Source organism: Sciurus vulgaris, assembly GCF_902686455.1.
Source record: "Sciurus vulgaris genome assembly, chromosome: 18".
Classification (NCBI taxonomy): Eukaryota; Metazoa; Chordata; class Mammalia; order Rodentia; family Sciuridae; genus Sciurus; species Sciurus vulgaris.
Genome location: NC_136479.1, coordinates 18519113 through 18544288, shown reverse-complemented (window position 1 = coordinate 18544288; position 25176 = coordinate 18519113). Strand labels below are relative to the sequence as shown.

The 25176-nt window shown below is 46.6% G+C and overlaps 1 protein-coding gene across 7 annotated transcripts in view; it reads left to right on the top strand.

Moving 5' to 3' along the window:
* ARHGAP17 (Rho GTPase activating protein 17) overlaps positions 1–25176 on the top strand; it is an 83142-nt gene that overhangs the window by 8022 nt on the left and 49944 nt on the right. The window lies entirely within an intron of this gene.

Sequence of the window (25176 nt, the reverse complement as noted above, 5' to 3'; positions counted from 1 at the left end):
CTGTATCTGTTGTGCACAACACCTTGTCACCCTGGATATTACTGTCTTTTTAAAAAATTTGCTACTTATTTACCTTCTACCCACCAAGATCAAAGTGAATGTGTCTGTGTATTTGTAGTTCCTTAACTGAGTTTTCTGTATGTGTCATTTGTTTTAGTTGCTGTTGCATTGATGTTTAGTTACCAATTTCATTGTTCAGTTTCCAGTTCATTTCAACAAGTGTCTGTTGAAAACCTGTCAAATGCAATTAATGGCTATTAATAAATGACTGTCTAAACTACGACTGGTTCCTCGGAACATGAGTAGGGGAGACAGACATACAAAGAGATAATGTAAATTTAATTAGTTATACCTAGTCTAGCAGGTCTTTGGTGATGTTAGTGATATCATGCCATTCCTTGATTAATTAATTTATTTTAATATAAACAAGTTGACATTCTTAAAAACATCACTTAAAGAATGCGGTGATGGAATCTTAAATGAACTTATTCTTGACTAGGTGCAAATTTAATACAAGTTTCAGAATATAAAGCAGATTCAATCAAACACCTTTGACATTTATTAGAAACTGTCTTTTGACTGGGTCACACCTAATGTAGCAAATGAAATGAGAGGCATGTCCGACCTGAAAACAGTATTCAGTTTGCCTCAGCCCTGGAGGCTGTGGGGCCTGGCATCCTGTGCTATGATAGTTTACGTTGACTGCAGCGTGTTGATTATTTGTAACAGCTACTTCCTTTTGATCATCCTAAGATGTTTCTCTGTTCTCTCCTTTCCCAGTTTTTATTACTAGGTGTTTTCCTTGTCGGAGGTGCCTTTTGGTCTCATCTCTTTGATCTCCCTTTTAATATTTCATTAGCATTTCTTCTGCAGTTTCTCAGCATTCTCCTGCATGGTTCAAATTCATGCTTCTTAAGGAGTTGAAATCATAAGTTGTAGGACAAATAAAGTTTCTCAGACGAATACAGATATTTATATAAATGAATGTTCGGGAATGCATGTCACCTGTCAGAGCAAACATTTACAAATCAACCATCTTGGATTTCACTTGGTCATTGGATGCTTGCAGATGTACTGCCTGATTGGCCACTCGAAACCAAGCCCGGCTGTACCTTGGGGAGATACACCAGAGTATTTCTGCATCACTAGATGTGGTGAGTGCTAGGGTCCAGGGAGCCCAGCATGGGTAGGGGTGGCCTCAGGTGCCTGGGGGTTCAGCCTGGGCTTCTCTGGACATGTAACACCTAAGGGATCCAGGTAACAGGCCAGCAGAGATAGTAGGTAATAGAGAATTTTAACAGGGTGGAAATATCCTTTGGGGAAACTTAACACTCTGGATGTTTAATCTATAAATGTGAGAAAGACAACCATCATCTGATTTCTTAGGGGAACAATCCTCTCCAGCTCTTCTGTTTTCATAGCATTTGGGTAGAGAATCGCTATCGTAGATCCATTTGTTCCTAAGTCCAGAGTGGTTGTGGTATTTAAATGCACTTCCATCCCCTAGAAAGTGTAAGTTGGTTCTTAAGCTTCAGAATCACCACATACTTACTTTCCATGCCCTTAGTTAACTAATGGTCATCTTTCTCCATAATGGGCAACTTTGTTGTACATTGAAAATTTATTGTGTTATTCTCACTATGTAACTTTTTACTTTCATAATGTCTTTTCATCTGATCTTAATCTCATTGTAATACTGTTGCTGCTTTTGCAGTCTTGGATGTGCCAGGGTTAATATTTCCCAAACAACCCCAAGATGGCAGGACTAAGAGATATATGACCTCCCTTGATGAATATACCAAGTGGTGTTTGTTTGTTTGGTGGTACTAGGGATTGAAACCGGGGTGCTCTACCATTGCAATACATTCCCAGCCTTTTTTAATTTTTATTTTGAGACAGGGTCTCACTAAGTTGCCCAGGCGATCCTGGAACTTTCAGCCTCCCTGGGAGCTGAAATTACAGCTGTGTGCCTGTGTGCCACCACGCTTGGCACGACAGGCAGTGTTGAGTGACTTTTGTCCCTGTCATTTGTTCTTCTGTTCCAGTTCTGGGGGGATCATGGTTTGCAGAATACTTGGGTGGACTTTGGGGAAGGATGAGAAGGTGAAGGGGGTGCTTTAGGAACAGAAGTCTGGCAGCAGATGGAGTTAAGATGGGGAGTAGGGGATAGTTAGGAAGCTGTTAAAATAGCCTTAAGAGAGGGTGACAGCCAGAGGCATTGGGGATTGATTTGAAAGAATGCTTAACCTCGTAATGTTTGGGCTGAAGAAGAGAGGAACAGTTGAGGTTTAAGTTATGGTTGGATGTTGTTTACTCAAGTAGGGAGAGAATAATCCTTCACTATCTGTTTTGATTTGTTTTCCCCCCCCGGTGTTGGGGATTGAACCAGGGCCTCATGCATGCCAGGCAAACACTACCACTGAGCCACATCCCCAGCCCCACTTTCTATGTTTTGTAGTGCTTCTCTTATTTAAAAAAATAGGATTCTTACATCTGTTTTCGGCCTTTCGTTGGGCTGTGTTCCATCTCCTTTGTGGCTTGGGGGGAGGGTATATGGGACACCACTGCTACCCTGCTTTCATCAACTGTTGGTTTGTTTAAACAGGTCTTCTTCAAATGATCTTTTCAAGCCCCCTCCCATTTTTGTCTAAAAATGATAAGCAGTATCTCTTCTATTTTCTTTCTTTTTTTTTTTTTTTTTGTTGATAGACCTTTATTTTATTCATTTATTTTTTTAAAGAATTTTTTTATTTGAAGAAGAAAATATGCAACTTTTAAAACTCTTGGATTTTTAATTAAAGGTATCTATTAATGCTTTGGAGCTCCCTAGACCCACATATTAGTAACTGACTTTTTTTTTTTTTTTCTGCTCTTAAGTTAGTATAAAATACCTTTCTTCAAAGTTAGTTCTTGCTGTCTGAGGTATAACATTAAGTTTATTGACCTATTAAACATAGTGTATTTTCCCCTATATACTTTCCTTTTTTATTTTATTTTAATTAAAAATCATAAATTTACATAGGGCAATGTTGTTTGATTCATTCTGTTATTTTTTTCCCTTCTATTTTCTAGAAAGGCTCATTTAACAATTTTGATTGTTTTGGGGGTTTATTTATTAAAATAATATTCGCTGGATGCCTGCTCTGAGCTGGGCCCTGGGATACAAAAATCAATCAGACTCAGGCCTTTATGGCCTAGTAAATCTGTGGCCTCAGCCTCGGGGAGAACTGATGGAGGTCGTGCCATGTCCTGGGGGAGATCGGAAGGCGATCGTGCTTACAGTAGGAGCGTGGTGCTGCCCTCCGTGCACACGCACTTATGTGTGCTTCCCAGGGACTTTCTTCTGGTGGAGGATAGGACCTTACTACTTCAGTTGGTGCATCTGGGCGATTAGTGTTCTCTGTATACTTAACCACTTAACTCGTCACAGCTACCAGCTTTGTTGCGTCTTTGGCTTGTCTGTGCACCTGATATCATCTGTGTAATGTTTCTGTTCTTTTCCTTTTTTTTTTTTTGTGAGGCAGGTTCTCACTCTGTGGCCCTGGGTAGGTCTTGAGTCCCTGGGCCTGAGTGATGCCGTGGGCATGGCTATCTGAGTAGCTGGGCCTACAGCGGTGCAGGACTGTGACCAGCTTTCCTCTCATTTCTTCAGGGATTGCTTTTTTTTTTTTTTTTTTTTTTTAATTCCTTATTTAATTGCTAGATCCCCAAGTAATTGTAGTTGTATGACTGTTTCTTTATTGGGCATTCCAGAAACATGATAAGGAATTCAGGTCCTGGTAAAATGCGAGTGTTGTAGTCCGGACAGTGTTTAGTGCAAGCCTGTGGGCAGTTTGCCCTCTTTGAGCCGCATCTTTGAGTGCATCTGACGTGCCAGCCTTTATTCTGCATCTTCAGTGTAAGATGGACGGTGATTTGAAATGCAGGATGCAGAATCCTCGTTGTCTAAGGACACGGCAGAAACAGTCGCAGTACACTTCAGACTTGGAGGAACTGAATGCAAACGTTGAGAAAGAAGGAGATGTACATGGAGCACATGCGGCAACACATTAATGTCACCTTTGAGGAAGTGGTTAGCAGATCACAAGGCAGTGGACTTAATTGTGGCCTCTGAATCTTTGGGCAGCCTTTAGGAAGAGAAACTCTGTTGCCTGCAGATTTAGATGAAGGTCTAACAGTGCTCTGGCCAGAAAAATTCATGTGTATCCACACACTTGCACGTAATTCCATGGGCTTCGGAGACAACCTCAAGCCTCCGGACAAGAACCCCAGGAGGAGCAAAACCTCACCGCCTGGCTGGCAGCTCCCATGCTGGGAAGCGCTCTCTGGAGAAGTACCAGTACAGGTGTGCATCTTGCACGTCTGTGCGTGTGTTGGGGGAGCTGTTCTGCTAGTCTCCAAAACACACACTTGAGTTCTGAATGAGAACCTTCCCCCCCAAAAGCAGAAGTGTGGTTCTCTCTGTGAGGAGATTTCATGATCGATTTACTTTCTCCTCAGGGTGGCCTTTCTTGGCAATCAGCTAATTATGTCTTTTAAACTTTAGATGAGGACTCAAAAAAATGACAATGCCTCAGGGCAGTGGGCACAGCCATGTGTGAACTAGAGCTGAGACCCTCCCTGCTGACCGCTGCTCTCCGACCTTGGCCCAGCCAGCCTCCTGCTGTGTTCCCAGGCTGTAAGCTGGGCTCCCGGCACCGCAGGGGGCAAGCCGGGAACGTCTGAGGAGCTGGCCTGTGATAAGGAGGCATCATGAGACAGTGAGGAAATAGTACGGATGACAGGTTGGTTCCAGGAAAAAGAGCCAGGTTAGATTTCACCTCACCACCCCAGGCCAAAGTGAATTCCATGCGGATTAAGGGTTTCTTGTAGGGGCTGGGAGAGTAGCTCAGGGGTACAGCGGGTGCCTAGCCCATGTGAGGCCTGGGTTCCATTCTCAGAAATGCCCCACCCCAAAACAAATCCTGTAGAAGAAATAAAAGAAAATCGGGCTTATGAAAAGTACTTCACGGTTTGGCAGAAAAGTACAGAGAAAGAACAATTAAGATAACCTGTAGGTTTAACCACATGATGACTAAACTCTGGGCTGGGGTGTAGCTCAGTACTAGAGTACTCGCCTAGCAGGTATGAGGCCCTAGGTTCAGTCCCCAGCCCTGCAAAAAAAAAAAAAAAAAAAAAAAAAGTCTTATATATGTTATAATATCACAATTAAAATTATGTTGAGAGACCAATTGGAAAAACTGACAGCCGCTGTGACAGGGGATTAATGCGTCTAGCTGTTTGGAAAGACCGACCAGGAAACATGACACTCTTTCCAAAATTTAAGAAACCCAGAGTTTCAAGATTCCTTTTTCACATGTTAAATGATCACAGTTGAAGGTGATGGTGTGCTGCTGTCTTGGGAGCTGAGGGGAAGGCAGTGTCACACGCTGCCCAGGGACGTGACTGGCATTCTTTTCTGAAAAGAAGTTTGCCCTTGCGTTTTAGGAAGCACCTCTGAGACCCGCCCTGACCCTTTGCCTCGGGTCTGACAGCCTCTTCTCCTTGCAGAGTCCTCCTTCAGCAGCGCTTCTGCAGTCTTGGACCCCTTCCTTCTCCAGTCGTACCCGTTCCTCTTGGACGTCGCTTTCACAGCCCTGTCCGGCTGGCCTTTTTCTTTCACCTGATCTGCAGAATAACAGCCTGGCCTTTTGGCTGCTTCTCTCCTGCACCTGGATACAGGGCGTGGCTGGGAAAGGCTGTCCACTCGTGCAGGTCGTGCAGGTCTGGGCCTCCAGATTCCGTGGCCTCTGGTCAGTGGGGCTTTCAGCCTGCCTCCCGCTCCCTGGCTGGGCCCCCTCCCATTTTCCTGCTGCCTTTGCCAGACTTTCACTTTTCTCAAAGCTGCTCCACCCTGCCCCAGGCACGCCCACTCTCCTTGGATGACCTGGCTCCTAATTTCCAGAGAAATCTGGAAATGCCACCGTTGTTCCAGTTTACCAGTCCCTGTGCTTGTCATTGGGCCCGTGTGCCTTGAGCCTGGCCCCTGACTGAGGCCAGCCCTCCAGCCCAGGCACCGTCCGGAACTCTCCCCACGGGGCTTCCCCTTCCTGCCCTGCCCTCCCAACCTCCCTCTCTCCCCTGCCTCTGCCTTCTCAGTTGCTGCCATGGTCAGGGGTCCTCACTCTCTCATCCCTTCATGGGGCTTGGCTTCTCCTTCCCGCCAGTGCCCTGCATCTTGGCCTCCAGTGCCCATTTCATTTATTTTTGTATCTGCAGGGCCTCGACCAGAGGAGGCACCCCATCACTAGTGTCTTATGAATCAGTCCCAAACCAATCAAAATCTTAAATCAATCTTTGTGGAAACTAGAAAAGAAGCAATTTTGATATTCATTTTTAGACAAATAGGACAAAATGCTGGGCACATTGGGGCATGCCTGTAATCCTAGTGGCTCGGGAGGCTGAGGGAGGAGGATCACACATTCAAACCTAGCCTCAGCAACTTAGCGAGGCCCTATGCAACTTAGTGAGACCCTGTCTCAAAATAAAAAATAAAAAGGGCTGGGGATGTAGCTCAGTGGTTAAATACCCCTGGGTTCAATCCCTGGTACAGAGAAAAAAATAAATGAAAATGGTATTGGCAGGTCAAGATGGCTTCTCCCTCCCATGCAAGACCCTGCATCTTGGCCTCCAGTGCCCACACTCCCTTTCCCCACCATTTCCTACCCACTCGGCCTCAGCTGCACTTTTCAGCTACCACTTATCCTGGCTTTGCCCGCACTTCATCCTGGCTTCTTCTCTTACCTCGTTCCCTGCTCTAGCTCTTCTGAGTCCTCTGTCCTTGGCCTTCATCTTCTCTGCTGGAACTGTTCTGCATGCACTCCCAGAAATCCACTTCTGCTGATAATACTTAAAGCTAGCAGGGCATCCCTGTTGAGAGGCCCCTTCTGTCTCCCTTCAGCTCAGCACTTCCAGAGCTGACCTCATGCGCCACACCTCAAGCCCTCCAGACTTCCTCTCAGGGTGCAGGGTCCCAGCAGCCAACCAGCACTGAAGCCTCACCCAGTGGTCACCTGGGCTCTTTGGTCTCACTTGCCCCCATGCCCATGTTTTGTTACTTTGCCTGACCATTATACATTTGGACTTGCTCCCTGTCCCCTCCTCAGTGCACCTGCTGCTCGGTGTGGCCCCTCCGTCCTTCCCTCAGTAACTGAGGTCACAGACCTGGTGCACCCATCTCCAGAGTCTGGACTGATCACCGTGTAATGCTGAGAGCAAAAGTACTTTTTCAGCGTTCCTGGGACAGCAGCTGGCTATATCCATGAGGGGCCTCACTGGTTCCTTTGGGGTGGTTTTGGTTCTGCCCTGGGGTTGGGGGTGACAGGGAAATGTGTGTGTATGAATGTGCTCCTTAGCAAGAACTTTTTGGCAGAGCCTGTGCTTAGTATGCTTGCGACTCTGGGTTCAATCCCTATCACCAAAGAAAGAAAAAACGTTCTTGTGGTTGTAAGAAAAGACCAAGTGTCCTGTTTGAATGATGCAGATACAGTAAAATGCTAGATTTGCCCTGTGAAGTCAGAGAATTCCTTTGCCAGGTTACAATGTTCTACCCCCTCCCTGCCTGCTACTCCCTCTCTTGACATTATAGTAATTGATTTTAATTTTTTATGAATTCATATGAGTATAATTGCCATAATGTAGCATAATAGGTCAAAGTGATGTCTCTAATTATAGGTTACTGAAATTATTAACGGTAGGAAAATTCTTCAGTGAGGAGAGGACCTTAAGATGTTATGGGACACATTTTAGTTTAAGATGGTTGACTGAATACATGTTATTTCTTCTCCCCCAGAAAATCCATTGTATGTTTTAAAAGGCATTTTTAAAATATCTTGGAAATTTTAAAAATGTACAGTACTGAAAGTCATTTAGAAAAAGTCGAGGTGTACCTAAAAGTAGGTCTGTGGAGTATAGTTTTACTTATTTATTCATCATTCAAGGCAGGGCAGTAGGTATAAGAAAAATTTTCAGAAAATTATATCTTTTTTTTTTTTTTTTTTTTTTAAAGAAAGGCAAGCATCTAAGAACAAAATAGAGTTAGTTCTTAGGGAAAAATTTAAAAAAAATTTTTTTTAAAAAATTGAACCCAGCCTTTGTGTTTTTTATTTTGAGACAAGTCTAAGTTGCTGAGGCTGGCCTCCAATTTGCAATCCTGCCTCAGCCTCCTGGGTTGCTGGGGTTACATGTGTGCACTTGGTTCAGAGTTCATAGCAATTACAAATCTGTAATACTGTTACTCATTCACAGAAAGTCTCAGGGAACTAACTGTGGAAGCAAACTGAAATGAGTATGCATCTCCTTTATTTTCTAGAATCTAGGGCTCCCTAAATGTACAGAACCGAGATTTATGAAATTGGGAGTCGGTAGTAATAAAATGAAGAGCGGTTATACACTGGTCACTGTGGAGCCGGAAGAGCCTCCTCCCTCTTCCTGCAGACTCTGTGCTGTTGGTTTGAGTGTGCTGTGTTGATCTGCACTTAGAAAGAGTGCCACCTTCCCCTCCTAGTGTCACGGGGCCTTTCCTTTCGGGCAGCTGTGAAGATTCTTTCTATAACCAAATAGTTTGCTCCCACTCCATCTCGGGGTGGGGTGGCACAGGGAATCTCTCCAGACATTTCAGGTCGTCACCGCTGTGGGGAAGGGAAGACTGGAACACACTGTCACTCGCCTCCACGTGGGTTGGGCTGAGATGCTGTTAAATATGCTGCAGTGCTCAGGTAGCCCCCACAGGAAGGAGTCACCGAGACCAAGACGTCAGGAGTGCCAAGCGCAGACAGTGCACTCTTTTTTTTTTTTTTTGGTGCTGGGGATCGAACCCAGGGCCTTGTGCTTGCAAGGCAAGCACTCTACTAAGTGAGCTATCTCCCCAGCCCCTCAGACAGTGCATTCTGAAGAACCTAGCAGACTGGGGACCCAGACTTGTCCTTCATCTCTCAAGACCATCTCTTAGAGACCATAGAATTTGAAGTTATTAGAGCGAACTATCCTGCCACTTTCTTAGAAGTAGATAAAGCCTTCACCATTTAATTGTTCTCCTGCTTGCATAGTGAACTTAAGGTGTGATTTCAAGAATGACACCTAACCTGGGGCCAAAATATCCATGCCTAGAAGGATCCCACTTTCTGTCGAGCCTCTCCCAGGGAGTTGGGTGCAGCCTCTTGGTTTCCCTTTGGCAGGACTGCAGAACACTGGCTAGCAGCTGGCCTGAGGAGTGCAGGCCTCTGTCACCTCTCCCTCCAGAGGCTTCTCCTGAGTTCATCTCCCCTTTCCTTCCCTACTGTGGTACTGGAGAAGAATTCTTTTTAACATTGTTTCTCTAAAAATGTCTTTATTTTGCCTTTATTTTTAAGGAATGTTCTAGTTTGATGTAGATTTGTAGGTGGACAGTTTGTTTTTCTCAGCACTTTAGAAAATGTCATTTCATTGTCAATTGGTCTTAGAGTATCTGATGACGAATCAGCTGATTTTTATTGTTGCTCCCTGTCTGTAAAGTGCTTTTCCCTTCTGTCTGCTTTTAGGATTTCCTCCTTATTTTGTTTTTCAGGAGTTTGGCTTTGATATTTTTACCTGGGTTTTTGTTGTCATAGTTTGTTTTTTTGCATTTATCCAACTTGGGGTTCTCTCAGCATCTTGGATCCGTGGATTAATAGAGTTCATTAATTTCAGAAAACTCTTACATGTTGACTCTACACATCTTCTGCCCACATTCTCTCACTTTTCCTCTTAGGACTGATTGCATGTGTCTTGGACACACTGGTCCAGTCTTCCTCATTCTTTTTTTCCCTCTTATTTTAGTTGGGATAATTCCTTTAAGTGTCTAAATCCTCATCTGTTCATGCATTTGTTCCACCTTTTCCATTAAAGCCTTTTATGTGTTTCTCATAGTTGTTTTAAAGTCCCTATGAGATAATTCCAATGTCTTGGCCTTCTCTTGATCCAGTTCTGTTGGCAGTAGACTGTCTTCATGACATTTCCTATTTTCTGTTTTTCCTGAGTTAGCTTTTGACCGAATGCCAGATGTGCCTAGAAAGAGAGTGCTGTGCCCCTTCTTCTGCCAGGTGGTCCGTGTGAGGGCTTGAAGGGCAGTCTGGTCTGTAGTTGTGCGTCCCTGGGCTTCATTGTTGCTTTGGACATGTTCATTTGGCCGCAGGATGGGATCAGCATCTTCCCTGTGGCAGATCCCCTTCATCCCACTTCTGATGCCTTACCCTCAAACTTGGGGGCTTTGTGTGCTGCACTCAGAGCTTCTCTCTTGCCTTCCTCTATGGCAAAAGTCTGTTGCTCGATGCCCATTCAAAGTCACAAAGGCCTCAGGGTCTCTCTGGTTTCCTCATTGCTTCCATAGCTTCCGCCCACCTTCCCCTCAGTTGGCCCCCGGGAGGGGACGGTCTTCAACACTGGCCCTCCTGAGGGGTGCGCTGCAACTGCCTCCTCTGCAGTGCAAGGCCTGGGGTTCCAGGAGGCTCTCCTGGCCCCACGCACCTGAGCTTAAGGGGCAGTGCCTCCCCGGCCAGGTCACCTTGCATCTCTTCCTCCTGTGATCTCTCCCCTCTGTCCTCCCTGCCTCATAGACTGTTTTTTTTCAATGTTAACTTTTTTATTGGTACATAACGATAGGATTCATTGTTATGGATTCCTCCATGCAGATGATACAACAATATAACTTGGCCGCTATCGTGTACTCTTGTATTGCCCCACATCCACGTTCAATCCATCATTAGGTCCCAGAAGCCAGCACCTGTTTCAGAAGGCTGTTCTGCTCTCCCAGGTCTGTGTTCAGAGCCCCTTCTTTCCTCTCTGACTTTCTGCAAGTTAATTAAGTTTTCCACGTGTGGATGTCTAATCACCAAATGGGCATGGTCATTTTCAGAATTAGTTGGGCTAGTGTGCATGAAGCATGAACTAGAGGGTCAAGAACAGGGTCTCTAGAGTAATGGTGCCCAGATTTGGCGCCTACAGGTGAAACCTTAGGCAAGTCACTTAACTTCTCTGTGCCTCACTTTTCTCTGTAGCATGGGAATTGTGCTTCTCACAGAATCACTGTGAAATTTAATGAAATTAGTTCTTGCAAAGCACCCAGAACAGTGCTTGGGAAATATCAGTTGTGGCGAGGATGACAAGTCCCCGAGGACTCTGCACTTCCCCCATTGGATCCCTCATTGTGCCGGAGTGTGATGGTTTATTTTCCTCGACAGTCTGCGAGCTCTCTCGGGCCGGGACCGTGGCTCTTACTCATGATGGCTCATGGAAGGGAACCAAATAAATATTTGTCCAGTGACTCAGCCCATGAAAAGGTTAGTGGGGAAGCCTGCTCCAAGTGGCCTGTGGTCGAAGGGGGTGCCGGGCTATGGAGCTCCACTCAAATGTTGAGTTATTCCAGGTCCCCTTTGAGAAGAAGCCTTGTTTTTAAGAAATGAGTTTTCTGTTTTGAGTCCTCTGTGGCCGCCTTTCCCGGATCGGTCACTCTTTCTCTGACCTTTAGAAAAGGGCAAGTCAAGCTTTACGGTGCTCCCCACCCAGAATCTCCCGCCATCCATCCAGAGCGGCCTCGCTCTGCTTCTTCAGGTGAATAGTTTCCCTCTTCGTTTCGTAGGCTGGAACTTGCGTAGTGGAACTTTCTGGGTTGCATCTGATGTGTACTCATCGCAGAAAACTAGAGTGTCCCCGATGATCCAAATGTCAGTGCTGTATGCCTTTTAAAACTATGAAACATTTTTGTTTATAGAGATACAGGCCTACATTTGTAAAGCCGTTTTGAAGATTTCAAAATGGTCTCTCTTTTGCTATTTTATTGTAGTCTCTTAAAAGTCATGTGAGAATTTGATGCAAATATAAATAAAGTGAGGGGCAGGAAGGTCAAGTGATGTTTTTTTAGATCATATAATTAGTTTGTGGTGGAGGCTAGGAACAGAATCTTGCATGAAAATTTGAGAGAAACCCAGCTTTGGTCCATGACATTGAAATTACCCATCCTTGCTTCCTTCCTTTTTGCCCGCCGGCCGTTCTCCTTTTCCTTCCTTGGTACTGGGGATGAACCCAGGACATTGCGCGTGTTAGGCAAGTGCCCTGCCACTAAGCTACATCCCCAGCCCACTCCCTTTTTAGAATTGTGTTTTGAAACAGGGTCTCAGCAAGCTGCCCAGGCTGGCCTTGGACTTTGAATCCTCCTGCCTCAGCCTCCCAAGTAGCTGGATTACAGGTGTGCACCACCATGGCTAGCTTGAAATTACTCTTTGAGGGTTGAAAGATGGGTTCACATTGTCTCATTTATTTAGTTGGTGTCTGCCTCAGTTTCCAAACCCAGAAATCAGGAAAATGAAAGTTGCTCTATAAGGATGCTTACAATAAAATGAAGTAACGTGAAAGTGTTTTCATAAAAGAGAGTAATGTATAAATGTAATATACTGCTATTTAATAACATTTTTATCTGGTGTTAAATGATGGTGTATCTTGATGAATTATGTTATGGTCTATGAATTGTGGTTTTTGTATATGATTAATTTCTTAACTAGAGAGAGCTTTATATTTTATAAATTTTCCCAGTACTTTGTGAAGGACTTTTCAAGTTGATGGTTGACGCGGGTGATTATGTGGTGCTGCTTCTGTTAAGCAGCCTCAGGTCACGGCCAGGATGGGGGAGTTAGGGCTCCGGGCATGATGGCAGAGACCTCAGGTTGTGTTTGCATTTGAAAACAAACCTGATGCCAGTTCATTATTGGAAAACCATCAGTGGCTCCCTGTTGCCTCTGGTTCCTGAGCAGGCAGAGCCTTTCTCTGTAGCCATGTCCCCCTCCTCCGTTCTCTGCCCTGGTGAGTACAGACCCCTCCCGAGTTGCCCCTGCCCGGCCTCAGCTGCAGTCTGTGTGGACTGCTTCCCTGGAAAGCCTGACGTGGCCGCGGGGACCAGGACTCTTCTGTGTTGCCAGGACTCTTCTGTGTTGCCACGACTCTCTGGACGAGGGTGATTGTTTACATTTCTGTCTTTCCAGGAGCTTCTCAGGGTGGGGCTGACTCATTTCTCTTTTTTCCTCTTCCCAATTCCTGACATTTAGTGAAAATGCCGTAAGTAGGGGATGAGTGAGCGGAGGTCTCAGATCGGCCTACCTGGGAGCACCTTCATCCTTGGTGCGCCCTAGGAACTGCTGGTGCAGGCGCTTTTCAGCCTCCTTGCCAGCAGCTGCGGGCACCACAGCTTAAGGCGTTGATCCTCTGATGGAGGGTTCTGCTCACGCACCACACGTCCGCTCCTCAGTGTCTGTCTGCAGGGTGCCCGCGATTCGTTGGTGGCCTCATCCCACACAGCGTTGTCACAACCAGCCCTTTGTGCTGATCAGCCTGCCCTGCTCCTGCTCCTGCTCCAGGTTGGACGGGGCCTTTGGTTTTGTGTGGTCCGGGCTCAGCAGTAACTTCTTCCAGAGAGAAGCTAGCGCAGCTTGGGAACGCGGGAAAGGTCCTTCTTAGATAAGCCTTGGGATCGTCTGCCGTTGTGATTGGTCAGCTCTCTCAGAGTGGCTGCCAGCCAGGAGTCCTCACTAGGTGTCAGGACCTGCCATCAGTGAGGTCAGTAAGAGAAAGGATGCGTTTCTACACACCCACTGCGCCGGTGGTGTGATCGCTGTGATTTTTGTTTTATAGTTAGAATTACTCTGTTTCCCGGGGAGCAGAGGGATACTCAGAGGGCTTCAAAGCAGGTCTGTCTGATCCCAGATCCCTGACCCTTAGCCCCTGCCATATCCCATATTCCTGTCCTCCCTTTTCTCTCCCTAAAACAAAACTTACAGTCTCTAGCCACCAGCTTCTTGCCTGAGCTCAGCGACCCTGCCTGCAAAGGTTCGCAGGCCAGAGGGTGGATGCAGCTGTGACTCATGCCCTGAGGAGGGTCTGCATGCTGACCTCCGGAGAGCGCTGGCCGCTGTGCCTGGGAGGGTTTGCCTCTGCTCCTGCCGTGCTCCGCCCTGCGAGTTGTCTGCCACCGATGTGCCCTCTACACAGTGGTTCTCAGTGCCACCTCTGCTGGGGGATGGCCTGGGGAGGTTTTTTTTTCTTTTTTCCAAAAGGGCCACGGTCTGCCCCAAAGGAGAGATCCGGTTGTTCTGGGTTGGCGTCCAGGCATTGGTCCTGTCATTTTTACGCAGCTTTATTGAGTCATGTGTCACTGAAGGACAGGGACACATTCTGAGAAATGTTAGATGATCTCATCGTTGCGTGGATTTAATGGCGTGTGCTCACACAAACCTAGACAGCATAGCCTGCCACGCGCCTGGGCTGTGTGGTACAGATGCGTGGCGCAGCCTGTTGCTCCTGGAGCCGCCGTGCACAGAACAGGTGAAAGGATGGAGCCAAGAGGCGCAGTAAACCCGAGGCACCTAGGCTGCTGCTGGCGACACATCATACTGTTCGGATGAAGTAAAATCCTAAAAGTAACAGTTCACTCTAAAATGTACAGTTCAAAGTACAGTAAAGGCAGGTGCTGTGGAGCACGCCTGTAATCCCAGCAACTCTGGTGAGTGAGACAGGAGGATCACAAGTTCAAAGCCAGCCTCAGCAATTTAGCAAGGCCCTAAGCAACTTAGCAAAACTCTTATCTCAAAATTAAAAAGGCTGGGGATGTGGCCCAGTGGTTCAGCACCCCTGGGTTCAATCCCTAGAACTGTACGAAAAAGTACAGTCGCTGCGTGAAGCAGGAGCATTGTCGTTTACGATCAGTATCTAGTACTGGACATAAAGCGTGCTCCGCTCTCACAGGGCGGGCAGCCCGGAAGGTTTGTTTACACCAGTCTCACCGTAAACATGTGAGAAATGTGTTGCACTGCCACAGCACAATATCACCAGGTGACAGGAATTTTCAGCTGCTTTATCATCTTATGGGACCATCACATATGTGGCCCATCATTGACTTTATGTATCATAAAATTCACCCCTTGCAAGTGTGCAGCTCAGTGAGTTTCAGTAGGCTTAGAGTCGTATAGCCACACCACAATCCAGATTGAGAACTTGCCGATCACCTCGGTGGGCTCCCCTGCTGCCCTTCACAATTAGGCCCATTCCCGTCCCACCCTCGCCAGCCGCTCATCCCCTCTCTGCCTCTGTAAGTTGTCGTTTCTGCCCCTTTGTACAAAGGGAGCCATCTGTCTTATTTTCAAAGTGCCCAGCATTGTTAACTAGTAGAGGTGGTTAAGAGCCACTGTGTATTCCAATTTTTTTTCCCTTACTGTTCCCTCAGTTCAGAGTGGCTCAGAAAAAAACCGTAGGCCCCTGCCAGAGCTGACTTAGATAAGCGGGAGCTAAGTGGGTGCTTGTAAGCTGCACTGAGAACTTCGCGATCGATTCTAACCTCCTTTCTCTGGGACCACAGAGCCAGGCTGACTGATAGAGCCCGCAGAACCTGTCTCAGGGTTGGAGTGCCTCCCTGCCAGCTCTGGCCACAGCACGGAGCCAGCCCAGGTGTGGAGAGCTGAGCACTTGACTTTTGTGGCCTTGCCTTTGGCAACCCCCACAGTGCTGGGGGGGAAGCCAGGGCCTTACATATTTCAGGCCAGTGCTGTACCACTGAGCTACACCCGCAGCCCGCCCTAGACACTCTGCTGTAGACTCTTGGTGTGGTTTTTCAGCTTCTGCTCGCCTCTTGTGTTGCCTTACCACAGCAGTAAACTGGACCCCGCTTCCTGGAACCTGTCTTCGTAGGTCACAGCTGTATGCACTGTCTGCATAGCAATATATTGTGAAATATTTCTCACCTGTTTTTGCTTAAATAAATGTTGAAATCTCAAACTCAGCTGCCCCCTGGTCCAAGCAGGTACCATAAATGACTTGAGTAGGCTGGGGCACTTGGAAGTCCCCTGGAGAGACAGTTGAGGGAAGTTGCAGAGCGTGATTGGTGGAGAAGTTTCCTTGGACTTTGCCTGTATAAGCAGGAATTGTCGGTGGAACTGTGAAACAGGCCACGTGGTTGGAGCAGGACTAGCAAGTAGATTCCATTCCATGTGCCAGAGGGGAGAAAGGCCAACTGACCAAACAACCAAGTGGATAAGCTTACATGTGCAGGAAAGTGATAAGACTCCATTCCATTTCTATAACTCTTCATCTGAGTTATTGATTGGAATTCAAATAATGTTATGAAGATTAAGATTGATAAGGATTTGTTTTTGTTGTTAAAAAAAAAGTCATAATCCTATCTTAGACAAACTGTAAATATGTGGGCAAAATCCCATCTTTTGGGGAAATAGTTCGGAGCATAGAATTATTAGGTCTGTATTTGATCTTTCCCCTCCTGAGAAATATCTTTTTTCTTTTTCATGTTCTTCATGGGAAGAATTTTTTCTCAGTGCTATACCTTTAGGATTCTGTAAAGTCTTTTAAGACTTTCTAAACTACTTTGTGGAATGTGTAACAAATTGTTTTATGTATTAAGTGTCAGAGGGTCCTTTATTTTTAAAATCCAATTAAGTAGATTTCAGATTCCTTCCCAGAAATGTAAGAAGACAGCTGATCTAGTGAGATACCGCAGTAAGAACTCACTCAGCAATCTGCCAGGTCACCATGAAATGAAGTCATTGGGCCCAGCTCAGCGCAGAGGCTGGAGGATTTCGGAAGCCCTTGAAACAGCAGATGACAGTGTTGCATAAAATGGAATTTCCCAGAACGCAACACCGGCTCAGAGCAGCCACTGCTCAGCGGCGGGGCTGGTCACTGTAATTCACTGTGCGCACCCTCTGCTCCAGCCCTAGGCAGATATATCCAGGTAACCAGAATTCAAAATCAGTTTTTAAAAAATTCTCTCAGGGGTCCATTTCTCTTTTTCACTCATGTTTTAAGAAAACCATCTGAGGTGGCAGGCACACACACGACAAGGAGCCCCCTGCAGGCTTTTAAGCCCCTCCCCCTTCTTTTCTTCCTCCTCCTCCTCCTCCTCCTACCTCCTCCTGCCTCTTTCTCCTCCCTCCTTCTCTCCCTGTCTCCCTGTCTCCCTCTCTTCCTCCCTCCCTCCCTCCCTTTCCCTGTTCTTTCAGTAAAAGTGAGCCTCCCTGCCTGCTGTGTGGGTCAGGCTTGTAATCCAGGCTAGCACAAGCTTAGGTTGATTTTTATTGATTCATTTGCTCTCACAAACCTATTGGATAGGTGAGAAACTGGCAAAAAGCTGTGCTGGTGGACCAGAATTTGAAACTAGAGCGGTTTGGGGCCACAGTTCCGACTTTTAACTACCACACATGCCCACCTCTGGGAGAGCCCTTCTCTCTGGCCCCCCCAGGGCTCAGTCTGGTCTTTGTGATGGGGCACGGGGTGTGTCTCTCCCTGCTGACTTGGATTGTGCTGGTCAGTTACTTGCTCACCAAGCTAGAGGGCCACTTCTGATTTGGTTCTGTCCTCGCCCTTGTTGGTGGCCTGGCGTTCAGAAGGGCCCTTGGGAATGCTTTGGAGAGAAGGAATTCTTCCCAAAAATATAAGGGACCCTTCCTTGGTGGTTTCCCAAGGGCAGATTCTGACAGGTTCCTGTCTCTGTGTGACCCTCCCACCCCCTGGGCCTGACAAACAGCCAGAGTTCAGTCATTGTTGCGTTGATACTCATTTATGCAGCACCAGTGTGTGCAACTGTGAAATGGATGTGTCTGTTCCTAGGCAAGTTCAGTCAGTGCCACGCTAGCAGTAGTTTGGGGTGAGGGGAGGCATAAAAAACAAGACCAGCAGAGCCACAGTCTCACGTGCGAATGTGTAAACCAAAGAACTGTAGTGCTGTGATCTTGGGGCGGTGGGGCCATGATGTTTGATGTTAGCCTTGGTGGCTTAGACACATGTTTGCTGTCCCTGTGTGGAGCTTGCCTGGGTGCTGGAAAGGTAAGCCCCTGCTCCAGGCCTCAGGTGGTGGAAAGGATTCAAAAGGAGCCATTTGGCGAAGTCTCCAAAAGCCGGCATCTCTTAAACTCTAAAGTGCTGGTTGGGAAAGTGCAGAAATCTCCCGTCAGAGTAAGGAGAGTGTGAATTTTGAAAGTGATCAACAAGGGTTGGAGTTTCTTGGGAAAACACCCTTAACTTAGATCGGGGTGAGCAAACTGGCCTAAGGACCAAATCCGGCTGCCAGCAGCTCATAGTGGTCTTTGCATTTTTAAGTGGTTGGAAAAAATTTGAAGAGCAGTAATATTTCCTGACACAGGAAAATTAGGTGCAGTTCCAATGTCGTGTTCGTGGAGCCTGATTGGAACGGTGGCAGGTTTGTCATGGATATGTTACCTGCAGCTTTTGTGCTTCAGGGGAGAGCGGAGTAGTTGTAGCCGGGTGGATGAGGTGATGCAGGCGTGAAACATTCATCGGTCTTCCAGAACAAGCTAGCTACACCTTACACAGAAGATTGCATTTGTTTGGATCTTGTCCTGAAATATGTTTATGAGTAGAGACCAGGAAGAAAACCATGACTGTTATGTTACAGTTTTCTGAGAGGGACGATTGGGGGAGGTGAAGGAGAGTAGTTTCTGATTTCTTTCTGTCACCATTGTCACCAGAGTAGTGACAGTGGTCCCTCCACACTGGACAGTGTTACCAGGGGAAGCCCCTCCTGTCCATTTTGCCAGCTGCTCCTTGAATGAAGGGCAGAGAGCTGAGGAAGAGAGGCACCCCAGGCGGCCTCCTGCCGGTCCCCAGTGGCTCTTCAAAGCCAGCTCCGGGGGTCCCCACCTCCTCCCGGGGAGTCACTGGTGTAGATCCTGAGTTGGCAAATGTTTTCATGAACGGCCCAATAGTGAGTACTTTTAGCTCTCAGGTCATACGGTCTCCGTCCCATTAACTCAACTCAGCCATTATAGCCCGAAACAGCCACAGGTAATACATAAACGTGAGCCTGGCTGTGTTCCAGGACAACCATTTATACATGCTGGCATCTGAACTCCATATAATCTTCACATGCCACAAAATGTTATTCCTCTTTTAGTTTCTAAAAACTGCTTAGCTTCCCTGGCCATACAGAAATAGACCATGAGCTGGATTTGGCCTGCAGGTGTGGTTGGCTGACCCTTGGGATTAATAATCGTGTGGCCCCGGGCTCGAGAGACATCCTGGAATTGAATCCCAGCATCCCTCTCACCAGCGGTGTGGTCCTAGGCATGTCCTCTCAGTGCCTAACTTTCCTCATCTGTAAAATGGGGGTAATGGTAGCGCCTACCTCATAAGGAATTAAAGTGAGAGAATAGATGTAGGTGCCAGCCCCGTGCCTGGGGTGTAGGAAGCGCCCGGTAAACGGTAGCTGTGGCTGTTCTCTGCTATTCTGGTCTCTGGAGGGACCCCTAGAGCCTTGTTGGAACCATTTAGGGTGTGAAGGTTGGACACGCAGGGCAGCCTGCAGCTCACTGTTGGGACAGTTTAACATGAAGCTGGACGGTTTGGTGCTGCATGGTTTCATGCAGTTAAAATTAATCTATTTACACAGGTGACAGGTTACTGTGCTTCCGTCAGAAACAGAGGTAGAGCTGTAGATCTTTGTTTTGACCTGTAAAGATACCCCGGTGTGTGTGTGTGTGTGTGTGTGTGTGTATCCCTGTGTGTTAATGTGTCCCTGGAATCGGGATTTCTCGGCCTCGGTACCATTGACCTTTAGGATCCCTAGCAGGCAGAGTAATGCTCCTCCTCTGTAAAGATGTTCACATCCTGCTCTCCAAACCCCTGGGCTTACAGGAGCTTTAAGGTTGGAAATGGCCTCAATGTTGCCACTTAGCACAGAGGGAGATGATCCTGGATTATCCAGGTGGACCCAGTGCAGTCCCAGAGGTCCTTAACTATGGAAGAGGGAGGAAACGGTTCTTCAGAGGAAGTCGTGCCTGGGGAAGACAGGCACAGAGTGTGTTGCTGGCTTTGACCATGCGGGAAGGGGGCCAAGGAATGTGGGCGGCTTCTAGAAGCTGGAAAAGGAAGGAAGCGGATTCTCCCCTGGAGTGTCCAGAAGGGAATTCAGCCAGTGCTGACACTTTGATTTAGCCCAGCGAGATCTATTTTGAACTTGTGACCTCTGGAATCATAAGAAAACAAAGGTTTAAACCTCCAAGTTTGTGGCAATATGTTACAGCAGCAATAGGAAACTAATACCTGCTGGATGATCTTTTCTGTGAGTTATGGAGGCGCACTGGCCTCTGCTCACCAGCACCCATTGCAGCCTCGAGTCACGACAACCCCACCTGTCCCCAGACAGTGCCACTGTCCCCTGGAGGTGGGCAGTCGCCTCCAGTTGAGAATCACTAAACGTTAGAACAACATTGGGAAGGATAGGTGAACTGCTGGTAGTAGTTCCTGCTGAGACGTGGGATTAGGGAGGTGGAGGGTGTCTTTTAGTCCCCTTCAATATAAAACTCAAAAATCTGTAGTAATATAGGTGGTTTTACTTTTTGTGTTTTTCCCCCCATTTTAGTCATTGCAGGTTTTACTGTGGAAGGCACTTCTGGACACGTTTCTGGTTTTTACCTAGTTTGATTGATTTTTTTTTTTCTTGTTACCTCTCATGAGGTTAAAGTTGGCTTTTCAGAACTTCTCTTTGGTGACATCCATCCATCTATCCATCCATCCTTCCCTGTGTTTTTATTCAGCACCTGCTGTGTGGCAGGTGCTCAGGTAGGTGCAGGGGGAACGGTGATGGCTGGATTTGCTCTCAGCCCCCATGGGGCCAGCCGTCTGGCAGGGAGAGGTCAGTCGTCTCTGCTTGGAGATCACAGTCTGTGTTGATGGTGTGACCTGTGCATTTCTGTCCTTGACTTGGAAGTCCAGGGCTCCCTTAATAGAAGTTAATGAAGCTGTGTGTCGCGGTCAGTATCTTGTGCTTCACAGTAGTGGCGATTGGGTGTCTGGATGGCAGCTACTCTGCTAGAAATTGGTCCACGACTAGACATGGAAATTGTCAGTTTGATTGAAAGTTTTCCTTTGACTCTGTGCCCTGATGTGAGCATTTTCTGTCCTTTCAATGAGATTTCTACCTAAGATTGGGAATATTTCTGGTATTTCCTTGCCCAGTAAGTGGGATGAATGCAGCATCCTGTCAGCCAAAACTGTAGGGTTGGACATCACTGTGCGGAGTCAAGGGAAAGGTAGACTGTCCAGGCCTGCTCAGCACTGCTGCTTTGAGGCTTTGGAAGTGCAAGGAGAGGTCTCATGCTTTAGCAAAAAGTAAATCAAAAGCCCTCCCTGGCGTAGGCCTGGTTGGAATGACCAGTGGGTTGTGGAGTGGCTGCATAGGAAAAAACAACCCCAGAGCAACATGGCGAGTGGGAGGTTCCTTCCTGATCCGTATTGTCTTTCCAGTTACAGACAGGAAACACTCCAGGGTGTTTTCAAGCACAGAACATAGGCACAAAGAAGGCCCTGACAAAGCACAGAGTTTAGGTCTGTGCAGCAGAATGTCTGATTCACAGCAGTCATTTGGCAAGCATTATTTTTATTGTTGGGTCACTCTGTCCACTGTTTCTCTCCCTTTAAGTACCTTGACATATTCAGTCTGTTTAATTTTAATAAATGGAAACAACAACAACAGATCAAAAACAACATGCCTCATACTTACCTGACAGAGGAAATACTATGATAAGCAAATATGATTCATCTCAGGAAAGATCAGCTTGTTTTTATGGCTAATTCACATGCCTATTGAATGAGCACCTTGGCTAATATCTGAATAACTGCTGGATTTCCTTAGGTAAAAATTCTTGGTAAAGACGAACACCCTAAAAATTGTTCTGCGTAGAAGGCCTTGGACCAGTCACAGTGAAGAGGCAGGTCAGGTCCTTGGACCCCATCTTGGGACTGGTGACAACAGTGACGGTTCCTACCATTAAGGCCGAGGGGCCCAGAAGGCACCGACTTGCACATTGCCTCCCACAGTCAGGCTCTGTCAGAAGTGGTGACAGCTGACCGAGCCCACTTAAATAATTTCACTTGAACTCTGAAATCTGGTTAAAAAGACACGTTGGATCCACAAGGCAAAAACATAGGGCTGATTTATTTTTAAACATGTTAACATTTTCATGTAATATTTTCAATATTTTTCAACCACTGATACCTTTTTAGAGAAAGTCATTTTAAATTTAAAACAAAAGGACCAGTTTCTTTGGAAAAAGAACCATAAATGTGCTGATTTTCTTTGTATCTTGGATACTCCAAGGTATGTGTTCTCTTGTGTTTTTGTAGATTGATAGTTGCACCTGCTTTGAGGTCCCTTTAACCATATCAAGCACACTATTTTAAAATGTGAGTACCATAGTATTTTTTAAAATGTTGAGTTATGTATACATGTAGTTGAAAAAGTAGTTTAAATAATCGTAAAAGGCTTATTACAAAATACAGCGGGGTCTTTCCCAGCTCTTCCAGAAGATTCTCCAACTGCAGAATCAACTAGTATGAAAGTCTAGCTGTTTGTTCTGGCCTTTACTCACATCCATATTCACAGGTAACGTGTGAACTGCTCTGCTCTGGGTCGTCAAGTGTAGCTTCCTCTTGACTCTCTGTTAGGATAAGTGAGAGTTTGGGGCCCTTGTGTGACTTTTCCCTCTGCCTCTGCACCACCATCCTTCCAGTGTTCTTATGTCACAAGGTCAGGTCACATTGCCTTCTGGCATTTGCATTGCCAGGTCCAGTGAATCATCTGCAGCTGAGCATAGTAGTGCACTGTGACTACCTTCCTAGTGGACTTTTTATTTTTTCCTGAAGTTAATACTTGCTTCATTTTTACATTCACTTTATTTATTTATTTATTTTTGCTGCTATTGCAGCACTGTGCTCATAAATTCATGAATCTTTAACACCTGGCTCTTTCTCTCAAAAAAGCCATGGTTTAAAGGGAAAAAAAAATTTAATTGAAATGGAAATGTTTCAATTTGATTTTTAATATATATATTGTTATAGTATCTATAAATTATATTTACTTAGCTATAAACATGTATACATAGATTTCTATATTATATGTATATAAATGTGTGTGTGTTTCCCTCCTTTGGTGCTGGGGCCATCCCCAGGGCCTGTCTGTGCCAGGCGGTGCTCTACCACCGCGCTGTTCCCCTAGCCCTTGTGTTCGGTCTTTTTTCAGATTATCAATGTGAGGTCCCTGGAAGGCTCAGGGTGGCCGTCCTCAGCCAGCGTCAGCGTCAGCACGCCACCACGCTTTCACTGCCCTCCCACACCCGTCAGAGCTGGTGGGAAAGGAAAGCGAATTCCCCTCTGTTACTTTTGAGAGTAATTTGTTTCCTCCTAGGACGAGCCTGCTGTTCTCAGGTCGACGCTTTGCTCTTGACCTGTGAGTGTTCGCAGGCCTGGAGGCCTTTTTCTGTGTATTCCGAGTTACAGAGGGTGGGATTTCAGAGTTGACGAGGTCCGTCAGAGAGGCTTACAGGGACCCTGAGGATTTTTAGGTCTGGGCTGGAGAAGAAAAAGCAAAAGTCACAAAAGCCAGCGGTGGCATTTCACTAGGGGAAGGGTGAGGCTGTCGGTGGGAGGCGGAGGCCTGGCAGGGGAGGCTCTGGTGGTCCTGGTCCTGGCTAGGCTGATGGCCAGGTTTCATTTTGAAGCAGCTGGTCTGCCTTCCCAGTTGGCAGGACCCTGCTGCGCTCCCCTGACTGGATGGCTGCTGGAGTTCAGCGTGTCAGCAGTGCCCTGCACCACGTGTGCCACGCGAGGGAAGGGTGGCGTCTTTTGGCCTGCTGCTGGTGGAACTTGTTCATGGGGTGTAAGCTCTGGAGCTGGGACCTTGATTTTCTCACCAGCCTCCGTCTCTGGCCTTGGGAGGGTAGAATCCAGGCAGAGTTCCAGTTTCCTGCAGAAACTGTGAGTGAGCCTCTCCCATAGGCAGCTCCAGGCTCTCTAGGACACTGCTGTGATGACCGGCGTTGGAATCCTCTGGGGCGATGCCAGTTTGACTAACATGCCATTGCCCGAAGTTACTCGTCCTTTGCCCACAGCTGGTTTTTCTCTGAGCTTTGTGTTGAGTTTACTTTTGGGTCCCATTTGTGTTTCTCTTGCATTTGCTCATGGCTGAGACTGTGCAGTTCTGCATTCTGCTGTACAGCTTATAAAAGGTCAGGTTTCTGGTTTATTTTGGCTTCTACCCAGCTCTGTTCACTATTCAGAGATGAAATGGATTTTTTTCTTCTTAAAAATTTACTTGTTCATTTCAGTGGGAATTTGGTGGACATGTTAAAAGACTTGACTCAAATCACTAATTGTACCAGAAGTCCAAAATGACATTTAAACTGTAGTACTTCTAGGTATTATTTATGGTAATGATGCAGTCATTCTGAACTGCAGAGAAAAGTGCTAGTCAGTTTTCTGGCACTGTGACAAAATACCTGAGAAAAATCAATTATAAAGAGGAAAGGTTTATTTTGGCACATGATTTCAGAGGTTTTAGTCCATTGTTGCTTTGGGTCTGAGTGACATGGTACATCACGGCAGGAGCACATGACAGAGGAGGCTTGTTCACCTCACGGTGGTCCAGGAGCAAGAGAGAGACAAAGAGCTATGGTCTCAATATGCCCTTCAAGGACATGCCCGATGACCTAACTTCCTCCAACTAGGCCCTACTTACAAAATGTTCTGCCACCTCCCAATAATGCTATGAGCAGGTGACCAACCCCTTAACATGTGAGCCCTTGGGGGACATTCCAGACCTAAACTATAGCAGTCTTCAAAACTTATTCTGGTCTGGCAAATGAGCCTTCTGGATCTCAGAATGCGCCTCTTCTGATTGCTGGCCACCATCTTGGTTTTCTGGAGAGGTCAGTGAAGTGAGTAGTAGTTCTAAACATTGCATAGGGAAAGTTCTGAAAATACCTTGTTTCTTTTTGAAGTTAAGGAGAAGTCTGAAAGGTGGAATACTCAGCTGTCGGTACGTGTGGTGGTGTCGACTTCTGTCTGCTTGTTTCTAGATTTGTGACAAACTTGTTTTAGGAAGGCTATGAAACATGGAAATGATCATTTTAAGAAGTGAATGTTGGGCTGCGGGTAGAGCCCAGTGGTGCAGCCCAGGTGTGAGGCCCGGGGTTCAATCCCCAGCACCTAAAGAAAAAGGGGAGAAGAACTGAAGGTTAAGTGTTGTGAGAGGAATCTTCTGGAAGCTTGTTCTTGGCCCTCCTGTGGGGGGGTCTGAGAAGGAAGGGCCTGTTGGGAATGCAGGCCCTCACTCTA